The sequence below is a fragment of the Neoarius graeffei genome, chromosome 1, assembly GCF_027579695.1.
Source record: "Neoarius graeffei isolate fNeoGra1 chromosome 1, fNeoGra1.pri, whole genome shotgun sequence".
NCBI lineage: Eukaryota > Metazoa > Chordata > Actinopteri > Siluriformes > Ariidae > Neoarius > Neoarius graeffei.
In genome coordinates, this window is record NC_083569.1 from 97,507,683 (window position 1) to 97,520,914 (window position 13,232).

Here is a 13,232-nt window from a genome sequence, read left to right on the forward strand (position 1 = left end):
AGAGTATATACAGTACCATTCAAAGGCATTACAGAGGAATTGATAGAAATAATCTCTTCATGTATTTATTTCTATGAAACAGCATTAGATTTACAGTACCAGTCAAAAGTTTGTACACCCCTACTATTCATAAGGTTTTCTGTATTTTGACTATTTTCTATATTGTAGAACAATACTGAATACATCAAAACTATAAAATATCATCTGGAACATATGTGGAATTATGTGGTAAGCAAAAAAGTGTTAAAAAACAAAATATGTTTGATATTTTAGATTCTTCTAAAGTAGCCATCGTTTACCTTGATGACGCTTTGCACACTATTGGCATTATCTTAACCAGCTTCATGAGGGCCCTGTGATGACCTGGTGACTTGTCCAGGGTGTACCCCGCCTTTCGCCCGTAGTCAGCTGGAATAGGCTCCAGCTTGCCTGCGACCCTGTAGAAGGATAAAGCGGCTAGAGATAATGAGATGAGATGAGATGAGATGAGATGAGATGAGATGAGATGAGATGAGATGAGATGAGCTTCATGAGGTGCCTTGTCAAAAGTTAATTAGCGGACTAATTTTTTGCCTTCTTAATGCATTTGAGATCAAACAGTAAATAATAAAAATAAAGTAAATAGCCCTATTTCACAACTGTAATCCATATTATGTCAGGAACTGCTCAACTAATACTGTATACACACACGAATGTCAACGTGTGGTCAAGATGTCAATATTTCAATAAGTTTTCCACACATTTGTTGACACTCTAGAGCTCCTCGGCCCATCTTTTCTCCTCAAAGACTAGGCCTTTCCTGGATACTGATTTTGTGCCAAATCATGATTACAATCACTTGTTGACATCACCTGTTTCAAATCAGGTCATTATTTAATTGTTTTACCTCATTAATTGCCTTTAAGAAACCGTCTGTCACCTACCAGAATATTAGGTCTATTAACCACAAACTCTTTGAAGAAAGAAGAAACCTTTATTCATCACATGCACACTTCAAGCACAGTGAAATTCATCCTCTGCATTTAACCCATCTGAAGCAGTGAACACACGCACACACTCAGAGCAGTGGGCAGCCACACCAGAGCGCCTGGGGAGCAGTTTCTATACAGGCATCATCCTTGTTTGACCTACGTGATGAGCTCTTCTCCCCTGACAATCTGGTTACCATTTACAATGACACTTTTTCTAGCTCATTGGATGAATTAGCCCCTGTAAAGAACAGGCTTGTCCCTACCAGCCACACCTGTCCCTGGTTCACCCCTGAGCTCAGAGTAATGAAGGCCACTGACCAACGTCTTGAGCGCTTGCATAAGAAAACCAGTCTTACTATCTACTCGTTGCTCTACACTGAGCACATTCCTAAGTATAGGAATGCCTTAAATGCTGCCCATTCTAACAACTACTCATTAATCATAAGTGGCTCTAAGTCTTAGCCGAAAACACTGTTTAGGACTGTTGATAAACTTCTCAAACCTCCTGTGGCAGCTTGCCCCAAGACAGCTAAACAGTGTCAGGCTTTCTTAAATTTCTTTGAAGATAAAATTAACCAAATTTACCAGTGATTTCAACCTACTGCTTTATTTCTCTCCCCCTATTCTCCTCCTCTGGGCCTTAAACTCACCCTCTTCACAACTGTTGACTCCCTTTCTGTTTATAATAGCATTGCTAAGTCAAACTTCTCCTCATGCCAGCTTGACCCTGCCCCAACTCCTGTACTCAAGGCATGCTCCACAATCGTCTGTGAACCAATTGCATTGTTGGTTAATTCATGCCTCAACTCTGATGTTGTTCCCACTGCCCTCAAAACGGCTGCAGTTACGCCCATTTTAAAGAAGCCTGATTTAGATCCAACGTTTCTGTCTAATTATCGACTGATCCAACCTCCCTTTTTTAGCAAAAATACTGGAAAGAGTGCAGGCCCGTTTCAAGCTATTTGGGGGCCCTAGGCAAAGGGGGATCTGGGGCCCATAATTATCCCCCCCTCGACGAAAGGCCTTATGGCCGCCTACCCACTGAAGACTTAATAAATAAACATCACACATATTGTAATCATTCTTGCAATTTTTACTTTACATTATTATAAATAATTATCAAACCCAATTAAACACAAGAATAGACAAAGTATACACACACACACACACACACATATATATATATATATATATATATATATATATATATATATATATATATATATATATATATATCAAATATGAAAATAAGACAAAGTAATATAAAATGTGCAAATAACACAACACTAAATATTTACAGTATATACACAAGTAGAAATCACTTCAAATGGTGATTAAATGATTACAAACATGAATAAGAATCTTAATAAGAACCAGCACACACAGAAAAGTGCAAAAGGTATAGAAAAACACATAAAAATTTAAGAATACACAACTAGAATCATGGGCAAAATGTCTAAAACTCCTGCTTGCGGGCCTTGGCTTCAGCAAAGGCAGCCACAATACCCTCCATGTCCAACGACCTGCGGACATCACATTCAATTGACATCAGTGCCACTTTTTTACATAAATAGGCTATTTATGTAAAAAAGAGCTTTCTTGTGAGCCATCCCCTGTCCTACTCCATTCATGCTCACGACACACTAGCTACTTCTGATGAAAGCCATGCAGCTTGCTGAAACTAACTCTGACTATGACATTTTGATAAACACAATAAGTTAATCTGGGAGAAGTTGACAGTCTTTCACCTATTTGTGTGGCACATATTAGAATTTTTAGCCAGTCCTTGCAAGTTTGTAAGCCTGTTGTGCATGACAACGTTTACATCACTGTTATAAACACTGTCTACAAGATAACTACCATTAACGTAAGCTAGCTACCAAATTTGCTTGTCGACCCGCTTGGTATTAATGAGTGTGTACATTCTCACTTACCAGTGTCTTGTTTTTTTCTGTCTTCCTCTTCCCTTTTCTTCTTTCTCTTCTGGCTCCCTGAGGGGTAATTTCGCTTCATATTTGATTTTGGGGGTTTTTTTTGCCGCGGAGCTCTGCAACCACTTGACTGGACGGAGATGGGCATTGAGGGGTTGACAACAGACTGTCATTGCACTTTTTGGCCAAAGCATGTAGGGAGGCGCTGTTGTGCATTAGAGGGCCCCCTTTGGAACTAGGGTATTTCAACAAGTGTCATTAGGCGCCGCGCTGCCACGCTCAAAAAGTTGTCATTGCTATTGAATACATAACCAGTCGTTCAGCAGCGGGGGCCCTTCGAGGGCTGGGGCCCTAGGCAATTGCCAAGTCTGCCTACCTTGTTGCAATGGGTCTGAAAGAGTGGTTCCTTTGCAACTTCATTCCTTTCTCATTGAAAACAATCTGTATGAACTCTTTCAATTCAAGTCAAGTCAAGTTTATTTGTATAGCGCTTTTAACAATAAACATTGTCGCAAAGCAGCTTTACAGAATTTGAACGACTTAAAATATGAGCTAATTTTATCCCTAATCTATCCCCAATGAGCACACCTGTGGTGACGGTGGCAAGGAAAAACTCCCTCAGACGACATGAGGAAGAAACCTTGAGAGGAACCAGACTCAAAAGGGAACCCATCCCCATCCAGGCAACAACAGACAACATGACTATAACATTAACAGTCCTAATGTAAAGTCAGCTTCATTGATGCTATAAACCCCCCACCGATGGAAACCCGAGCGCAAAACTGTTCACGACAACCGTAGTCCCAAAGTTAGCAAGTCAACTGCAGTCCTAAAGTCAGCAAGTCAACTGCAGTCCTAAAGTCAGCAAGTCAACTGCAGTCCCCAGCCACAAAAGCACCACTGCAAGAGTCCAGAGCATCCTCCAGGCATGAGGGAGTCCCGGGACATAAAGCAGCCAGCCACTACACCATCAACAAACTTGAGTGAGCAAGCGAGTGGGGACCGACAGCATCCATACATCCCAGTTTACCAAAACACTCTATGTCTGAGGACCCTCCAGATCTACACCTTTACCTCATAAATACCATTAACAAAAGGCTTGACTAAACAGATGTTTTCAGCCTAGACATAAATACTGAGACTGTGTCTGATTCCCGAACACTACTTGGAAGGCTGTTCCATAACTTTGGGGCTTTGTAAGAAAAGGCTCTGCCCCCTGATGTAGCCTTCACTATATGAGGTACCAGCAGATAGCCTGCACCTTTTGATCTAAGTACTGTAGGTGTGACGGGTCATAGAGGAGCAGAAGTTCACTCAGGTACTGTGGTGCGAGACCATTCAGTGCTTTAAAGGTCAATAGTAGTACTTTATAATCAATACGAAATTTGATTGGGAGCCAATGTAGTGTGGATAAGACAGGGGTGATGTGGTCATATTTTCTAGTTCTAGTAAGGACTCTTGCTGCTTCATTTTGAACTAACTGGAGCTTGATTATGCACTTATTGGAACATCCAGACAGTAAGGCATTACAATAATCCAACCTGGAGGTAACAAAAGCATGAATTAGTTTTTCCGTGTCATGTAGTAACATTAAATTTCTTATCTTAGCAATATTTCTGAGATGAAAGAAAGCTATCTGGGTAATGTTATCAATGTGAGTTTCGAATGAAAGACTGGGGTCAATAATCACTCTGAGATCTTTTACTGCTGCATGTGAAGAAACAGAAAGGCCATCCAGAGTTACTGTGTAATCAGAAAACTTACTTCTAGCTGCATGTTCTCCTAGTACAAGTACTTCAGTCTTGTCAGAGTTAAGCAGAAGGAAATTAATAAGCATCCAGTGTCTAATGTCCTTTACACATTCCTCAATTCTATTAAGCTGGTGTCTCTCATCAGGTTTTACAGAAACATACAACTGTGTGTCATCAGCATAACAGTGGAAACTAATACAATGCTTACGAATAATATCACCCAGAGGTACCACCCTGATTCCAAAAAAAATTGGGACAAAGTACAAATTGTAAATAAAAACGGAATGCACTAATTTACAAATCTCAAAAACTGATATTGTATTCAGAATAGAACATAGACAACATATCAAATGTCGAAAGTGAGACATTTTGAAATTTCATGCCAAATATTGGCTCATTTGAAATTTCATGGCAGCAACACATCTCAAAAAAGTTGGGACAGGGGCAATAAGAGGCTGGAAAAGTTAAAGGTACAAAAAAGGAACAGCTGGAGGACCAAATTGCAACTCATTAGGTCAATTGGCAATAGGTCATTAACATGACTGGGTATAAAAAGAGCATCTTGGAGTGGCAGCGGCTCTCAGAAGTAAAGATGGGAAGAGGATCACCAATCCCCCTAATTCTGCGCCGACAAATAGTGGAGCAATATCATAAAGGAGTTCGACAGTGTAAAATTGCAAAGAGTTTGAACATATCATCATATACAGTGCATAATATCATCAAAAGATTCAGAGAATCTGGAAGAATCTCTGTGCGTAAGGGTCAAGGCCGGAAAACCATACTGGGTGCCCGTGATCTTCAGGCCCTTAGACGGCACTGCATCACATACAGGCATGCTTCTGTATTGGAAATCACAAAATGGGCTCAGGAATATTTCCAGAGAACATTATCTGTGAACACAATTCACCGTGCCATCCGCCGTTGCCAGCTAAAACTCTATAGTTCAAAGAAGAAGCCGTATCTAAACATGATCCAGAAGCGCAGACGTCTTCTCTGGGCCAAGGCTCATTTAAAATGGACTGTGGCAAAGTGGAAAACTGTTCTACGGTCAGACGCATCAAAATTTGAAGTTCTTTATGGAAATCAGGGACGCCGTGTCATTCGGACTAAAGAGGAGAAGGACGACCCAAGTTGTTATCAGCGCTCAGTTCAGAAGCCTGCATCTCTGATGGTATGGGGTTGCATTAGTCCGTGTGGCATGGGCAGCCTACACATCTGGAAAGACACCATCAGTGCTGAAAGGTATATCCAGGTTCTAGAGCAACATATGCTCCCATCCAGACGATGTCTCTTTCAGGGAAGACCTTGCATTTTCCAACATGACAATGCCAAACCACATCCTGCATCAATTACAGCATCATGGCTGCTTAGAAGAAGGGTCCAGGTACTGAACTGGTCAGCCTGCAGTCCAGATCTTTCACCCATAGAAAACATTTGGCGCATCATAAAACGGAAGATACGACAAAAAAGACCTAAGACAGTTGAGCAACTAGAATCCTACATTAGACAAGAATGGGTTAACATTCCTATCCCTAAACTTGAGCAACTTGTCTCCTCAGTCCCCAGACACTTACAGACTGTTGTAAAGAGAAAAGGGGATGTCTCACAGTGGTAAACATGGCCTTGTTCCAACTTTTTTGAGATGTGTTGTTGTCATGAAATTTAAAATCACCTAATATTTCTCTTTAAATTATACATTTTCTCAGTTTAAACATTTGATATGTCATCTATGTTCTATTCTGAATAAAATATGGAATTTTGAAACTTCCACATCATTGCATTCCATTTTTATTTACAATTTGTACTTTGTCCCAACTTTTTTGGAATCGGGGTTGTAACATATATAAAGAAAAAAGCAGTGGACCCAAGACAGAACCTTGTGGAACACCAAACTTTACCTCAGTACGTCTAGAAATATCACCATTTATATCAACATACTGATAGCGATCAGTTAAATAAGACCTGAGCCAGGAGAGGGCCGTTCCCTTAACTCCCACAACATTTTCTAGTCTATCCAGAAGAATGGAATGATCAGTGGTATCAAATGCTGCACTAAGGTCAAGCAACACAAGCAGCTAGACACAGCCCTGATCAGACGCCAACAGTAGGTCATTTACTATTTTAACCAGAGCTGTCTCTGTGCTATGATGAGGTCTAAATCCTGACTGATACATTTCATGGATGTTATTCCTATGTAAATATAAGCATAACTGCTGTGCCACAGCTTTTTCAAGGATCTTGGAGATAAAGGGGAGGTTTGATATTGGCCGATAATTGGACAGCCGACAGGGATCAAGGTCAGGTTTTTTAATCAGGGTTTTTCAATCTGGTTTCCACACACATCGCAGTACAGAGACTGCTCTCCTGCGAGTGGTAAATGACCCCCTCCTATCTGCTGATAGTGGTTCACTTAACATTCTTATTCTCCTTGACTTATCTGCTGCATTTGACACCATCAGTCATGACACACTCATCTCCCGTCTGTCAGATATTGGTTTCACAGACCTAGCCCTCCAATGGTTTCAGTCCTACCTCACCAACAGACAACAGTTTGTCACACTGGGTCTACATAAGTCCTCCATGTCCCCTATTACTTGTGGTGTCCCCCAGGGGTCTGTTCTTGGGTCCCTCCTTTTCCTTATACACATCCTCCTCCTTGGCCAAATTATTCGTAACCATGGTCTTAACTTCCATTGCTACACTGATGACATCCAATTATACCTCACTACATCCTCCCCCACTGACCCCCCTCCTAGTTCCCTCAGTGACTGTCTATCAGACCTAAAGTTGTGGATGCAGAATAATTTTCTAAAACTTAACACAGATAAAACAGAAATCATGCATATCAGCCCCAAATCTTCATTGTCTAAATCCTCCAGTTTCAGTCTTAACATCGATGGTGCACTTGTTAAATCTTCACCTGTTGTTAGAAACCTTGGAATATTGCTTGACCCCTCACACTCAACTTTGATCCCCACATTAAATTCCTCACCAAGACTGCTTTCTTCCACCTCTGGAACATTGCCCCCTTTCACTGCTTTCTTTCCACTAGTGATGCTCAAATGTTGGTCCACTCCTTCATTATGTCCTGCCTAGATTATTGTAACTCCCTTCTTATTGGCCTCCCTACTAAATCCCTTCAAAGACTACAATACATTCAGAACTCTGCTGCAAGACTCCTCACCCATACTGTAGCAAACCATCTGCTCATATCACCCCCATTCTTTCTCAGCTTCACTGGCTACCTGTTCTGTCCAGAATTAAATATAAAATCATACTACTCACCTTCAAAGCTCTCGATAACCTCACTCCTTCTTACATCTGTGATCTTATGACCCCTTATACTCCATCCCGCTCTCTCAGATCCTCTAGCTATAATCTCCTTGCTGTTCCTCGCACTAGAGACTCTACCCTGGGTGGCAGGTCCTTCAGTGCCATGGCTTCCAAGCTCTGAGCCCTTCCTCAACCCCTCTGTGACTGCTTTTCTCTTCCTTTCTTCAAATCCCATCTCAAAACCTTTCTGTTTCATGAACATTTCTCCACCAGTGCATAAACTCACTACTCTTTAGCAACTCCTTTGTGTGTGTGTGTGTGTGTGTGTTGTTTTCTCTGACCTCTGTAAAGCAACCTTGAGTTTGAGAAAAGCACTCTATAAATCTAACTTATTATTATTTATTATAAATTGCACCCACCATAACTTTTTTTGGAATGTGTTCCAGGCCTGAAACACAGGAACGTATTAACAAATGAAACAAAGTTGACCAGAAAAAACATCTTGGGGTTATACTGCCTGCAATGAAATACAAGTCAAATATATATACAGCAGGGCTTAATTTGAGCCGGAACATGACGGAACAAGATCCGGAACCTCCGTCGTCGGATCCGGCAGCTATTTTCATTTCATTCGGTGTTCCGGTAGCTAAAATGGATCAGATCACCTCCGTGACCATCACAAAGGGAAAAAAAAAATCAAACAATAAATTAAATAAATAAGTAAATAAAAATTTGTTTAGTGTTCGGTTTTGATATCTGTTGTTGATTTCTCTCCTATGACATCCACAAAATCTATACGGGGGGGGGACATGGAGTGTATACTTCCGCTCAATAGAACACCGGGTTTTTTGTAGCCGTTAGCTTGCGCTGTGGAAAAAATGGCAAAAAAAAAAACAAGAAAGCTTACTAAAATTTTTTAAATGAATTCTCCAACTTGTTTTGTAAACCCTTTTTTCTTAACCATTACTTGAATTGATTGCCCTTATGTTTGCTGGCACTGCTTTTAAATTATTTTCTTTTTTGGGCTTTTTCCACCTTTATTGGATAGGACAGTGTAGAGACAGGAAATGAGCAGGAGAAAAACAGGGAGGGCTCGGAAAATGACCGCATGTCGGAATCAAACCCAGGTCTCCGGATTTATGGTATGACGCCTTATCCACCTGAGCCACAAAGTCCTGCTGGCACTGCTTTTAAATATGCTACTTAAATCCTTAAAATGAGTCATTTAACTCATGTTTTGTGTGATCTGATCTCCAATGGTGAAATAAACCGGTTGTGATATGAGTGCAGTCTGTTATTTTAGAAGATAAATTTAATATATTGTAAGAATGCTAGGGACACTTCTTAACACACACTGCGTCCTTTATTTTTATTAACAAGTATTTAACAAGGAGTTGCTGTTTTAGCCACAACTCACGCGTCCTAACAGCCCATAAAACAGCGCCAACTCAACTTCCTGTCTCAACCCCTGCGCTCACTCTCGCGCCCCCACACCTAAACTCCACCCCTCAGTTCCCCTAAAAGGCATATAACAACATAAGAAACTCAACAGGTAACAGAACACAACACAGGTTATCACACTGCCCCCCCCCCCTTATGAAGCCCCTCGCCCTCGAGGGGTCATGTAAAAGTCATTAAACCATGGTGGTCTCCGCCTCTGTCTCTGTGGCCTGCTTGGATCTGGTCCCGGTCTGGCTTGCGGTGACACAGGGGAGTGAGCAGGGAATGCTGAGGGGGTGTCAGGGACATTGAGGCTGGGGGACATCCATGCAGGGGAGGCCAAGGAGTTTGAACCTGCAGAGGGCCCGGGGTTTGTCTGTGAACTAGACCCCAACTCAAATAATGGAACAGCATTTCCCCTGTATGATGCTAATCTATCCCAGTGGAGAACTACTTTCCTTCCCCTAGGTGGAACCTGGATTCTATAGACCACCTCGCCCACACGCTCAATGACCCTACAAGGCCCATCCCAGTGGCAGTCCAGTTTGGGACACCGCCCCTTCTTCCGCTTGGGAGTATAAACCCAAACCAACTCCCCGGCCTGGAAATCTCTGCCCTTACTCCTCACATCATAGTTCCGCTTTTGCCTCATGCCGGCCTGCTTCAGCTGGTCTCTGGCAAAGGCATGGGCCTTTTCTAGACGATCCTGAAGCTTCCGAGCATACTCCGGTCCAGGTGGATGTTCAGTGTCTGGTGGCCTACCAAATGCCAGCTCAGCGGGCGTCCGAATCTCTCTGGCTAGCATTAGTAAACCAGGGGTGCAGTTGGTGGAGCTTTGGACAGCCGAACGATAGGCCATTAAAACAAGAGGAATGTGTCTGTCCCAATCACGTTGGTGGTCTGCTGTGAGAATGGCTAGTTGCTGTTGCATAGTTAAATTAAACCGCTCCACTAAACCATCACTTTGCGGGTGTAATGGAGTTGTGTGTGTTTTCTCCATGCCTAAACGCTCACACATGGCAGCAAAAACCCTGGACTCAAAATTACGACCTTGGTCGCTGTGGATGACCTCTGCTGTCCCGAACCGGCTGAACATGCCCTCTATCAGTGCATCTGCCACTGTTTCAGCTTCCTGGTCCGGTAGAGCATAAGCCTCCAGCCATTTTGTAAAATAGTCCATTGCACACAGCACGTATTTATTCCCTCTGTCTGTTTCAGGAAACGGGCCCATTATGTCCATACCCACCCTTTCCATCGGTGCCCCTGATACTTGTTGTTGCAAAGGGGCACGGGCCTGGTCCAGGGGCCCTTTGTGTGCTGCACATGCGTCACACCGCCGACAAAAATCCTCAACATCCCGATGGTGCTGGCCCCAGTAGAACCCCCGCCATAACCGCTGGAGAGTTTTGGAGCTCCCGAAGTGACCAGAGCCAGAGCCTCCATGGCAGGCCTCCAGCACAGCTCCTCTGAGGCATTTTGGCACAACGACTTGCCACCTCTCCTCTCCCATGGCCGGCTCCTTCCAAGCACGCTGCAGCACGCCATCAGACAGACGCAGCACACTAAATTTGCTCCACAGACCTTTTGCGGCCACCGACAGTCCTGACACAGCCTCCCAGGGTGGTCTCTGCCTGCTGAGGACCCACTGTCTCACCGGCCCCAGGTCTTCATCCTCTTCTTGATGGGCCACCCACTCATCTGTGTCCACCACCTGTAGTGCACCGCATGTAGGTTCAGCAGCTATCTCCTCACCTCGCAGCTCTCTCTCTCTCTGGCGTCTCTTCTGTCGCAGTAGCTACAGCCATCCACAGCACATGGGTGCCAGGACAGGGCATCAGCATTGGCGTGCTGAGACCCAGGCCTGTGCACCACTGTGAAGTGGAAGGACTGCAGCTCCTCAAGCCAGCGCGCTACCTGTCCCTCTGGCTCACGGAAGGACATAAGCCACTGGAGGGAAGCATGGTCCGTCCTGATGGTAAAGGGCACCCCGCATAAATAATACTTGAAGTGCCAGGCAGCCATTACAACGGCCAACAGCTCACACCTTGTCACACAGTAGCACTGCTCGCTTTTATTGAAGATGCAGCTGAAGTATGCCACCACTCTTTCTCCTTCAGGCCCTGCTTGAGACAACACGGCGCCCATACCAATGTTGCTGGCATCCGTATCCAGCAAAATGGGTAAGGCGAGGTCTGGGGGGGGTGAGAACTGGGGTGTGGGTAAGAGCTTGTTGTAGTGTGGTAAATGCCTGCTGACAGTCTGGAGACCATGTGAAGGGCTGATTTTTCTGCAGCAGCCAGAAAAGAGGTGCACCAATGCAGGAAAATCCTTTAACAAACCTCCTATAGTAAGAGGCTAGCCCCAAGAAACTTTTCAGCTGTCTCTGGTTGTTGGGGGTTGGCCAGTCTCTGATAGCCCGGATTTTCTCCTGAAGTGTGCTCACTGCTCACTCTATGACCTAGAAACTCCACTTCCCTCTGAATAAAATGGCACTTTTCAGGATGCAGTTTAAGCCCTGCTCCAGCTATTCTCTCTAGCACCAGCCTCAGGGAATCTAGCGCAGCCTGGAAGGATTTTCCATGGGCTAGAACATCATCTAAATACACTAGGCACTCTTGCCAGGGTACACCAGCTAGTACATTGTCCATAAGTCTTTCAAATGTCCCTGGAGCATTGCACAGTCCAAAACTGAGGACTTTGAACTGCCAGTGCCCCCTACCAGTGCTGAATGCAGTTTTAGGTCTTGACTCAGGAGTGAGAGGGACTTGCCAGTACCCACTCCATAGGTCGAGTGACGAAAACCATGAGGACCCAGACACCAGGTCCAGGGTTTCATCAACTCGCGGGATGGGGTAGCAGTCTTTCCGTGTCACCTTGTTCAGCGGTCTATAATCCACACAAAATCTCCATCTTGAGCTCTTTTTCTTCAGGACCATGACCACAGCTGATGACCATGGACTCTCAGAGGGTTTGATGATACCTGACTTGAGCATGGCACAGACCTCCTGATCCGCTGCCTCCTGTTGCACCAAGGGCAGGCGGCGGGGGCGCACTTTGATGGGCCATGCCTCGCCAGTGTCAATGTGGTGCTGTACTAGATGTGTGAGGCCCACCTCATCATCACTGAGGGCAAAAATGTCTTTAAATTCCCATAGCAGTTGCCACAGGTTCTTTTGCTGTTGGTCATCCAGACCAGCACAGTTTCCTCTCCAAATGTCTCTGATTGCCTCGGTATGATCCTCTAGGCCCCTTGTCTGTTGAGATGGAGTCAAGATTGTATGACCCTTAGGTAGCACAAGTGAGCTAGGCTGTGCCGTTTGAACATGAGAACCCATTACTTCAGGATGTGCCGTTAAGCTGTAGGTGGGCACAACTTGTGTCACTTGCTGTGAGGGGGATGTCAGCTGAACACATTGTCCATCTGGTAGTACTAGCACTCCAGTCTCTAGGTTTAGTGAGCACTCTGTGAATCTCAGGAAATCAAGGCCAAGGATGCATGGGTCACGCACCTCTGCCACCCATGCCGTAAAAGTCACTGCTAACGTCCCCAATGTGAAGACAAACGTCCCTCTACCTCTCATGGGGGCTGTCTGTCCAGTAACTGTTTGCAATTTTACAGCAGTCTGTTCTATGACTGCCCCATCTGGAACAACGTCAGGTCTTACTAATGTGGCAGTGGACCCTGTATCCACCAGGGCTGAGCATTACACATTTCCCACTAGCACTGGAACGTGGCACAAGTTACCCACCTCTGTCCAGCCCACTGTTACGACAGGGTCAGTCTGTTTGAACATGTCCATGTATTCCCTTCCCCCCAATGAACACTGCAGTCCCCCGTGAGTGGCTGAAGGGGTCCGTGGTGTCGG

At 44.4% G+C, this 13,232-nt stretch overlaps 1 protein-coding gene across 3 annotated transcripts in view; it reads left to right on the forward strand.

Moving 5' to 3' along the window:
• LOC132874253 (CD48 antigen-like) overlaps positions 1–13,232 on the forward strand; it is a 45,772-nt gene that overhangs the window by 27,941 nt on the left and 4,599 nt on the right. The gene's annotated exons all lie outside the window — the stretch shown is intronic.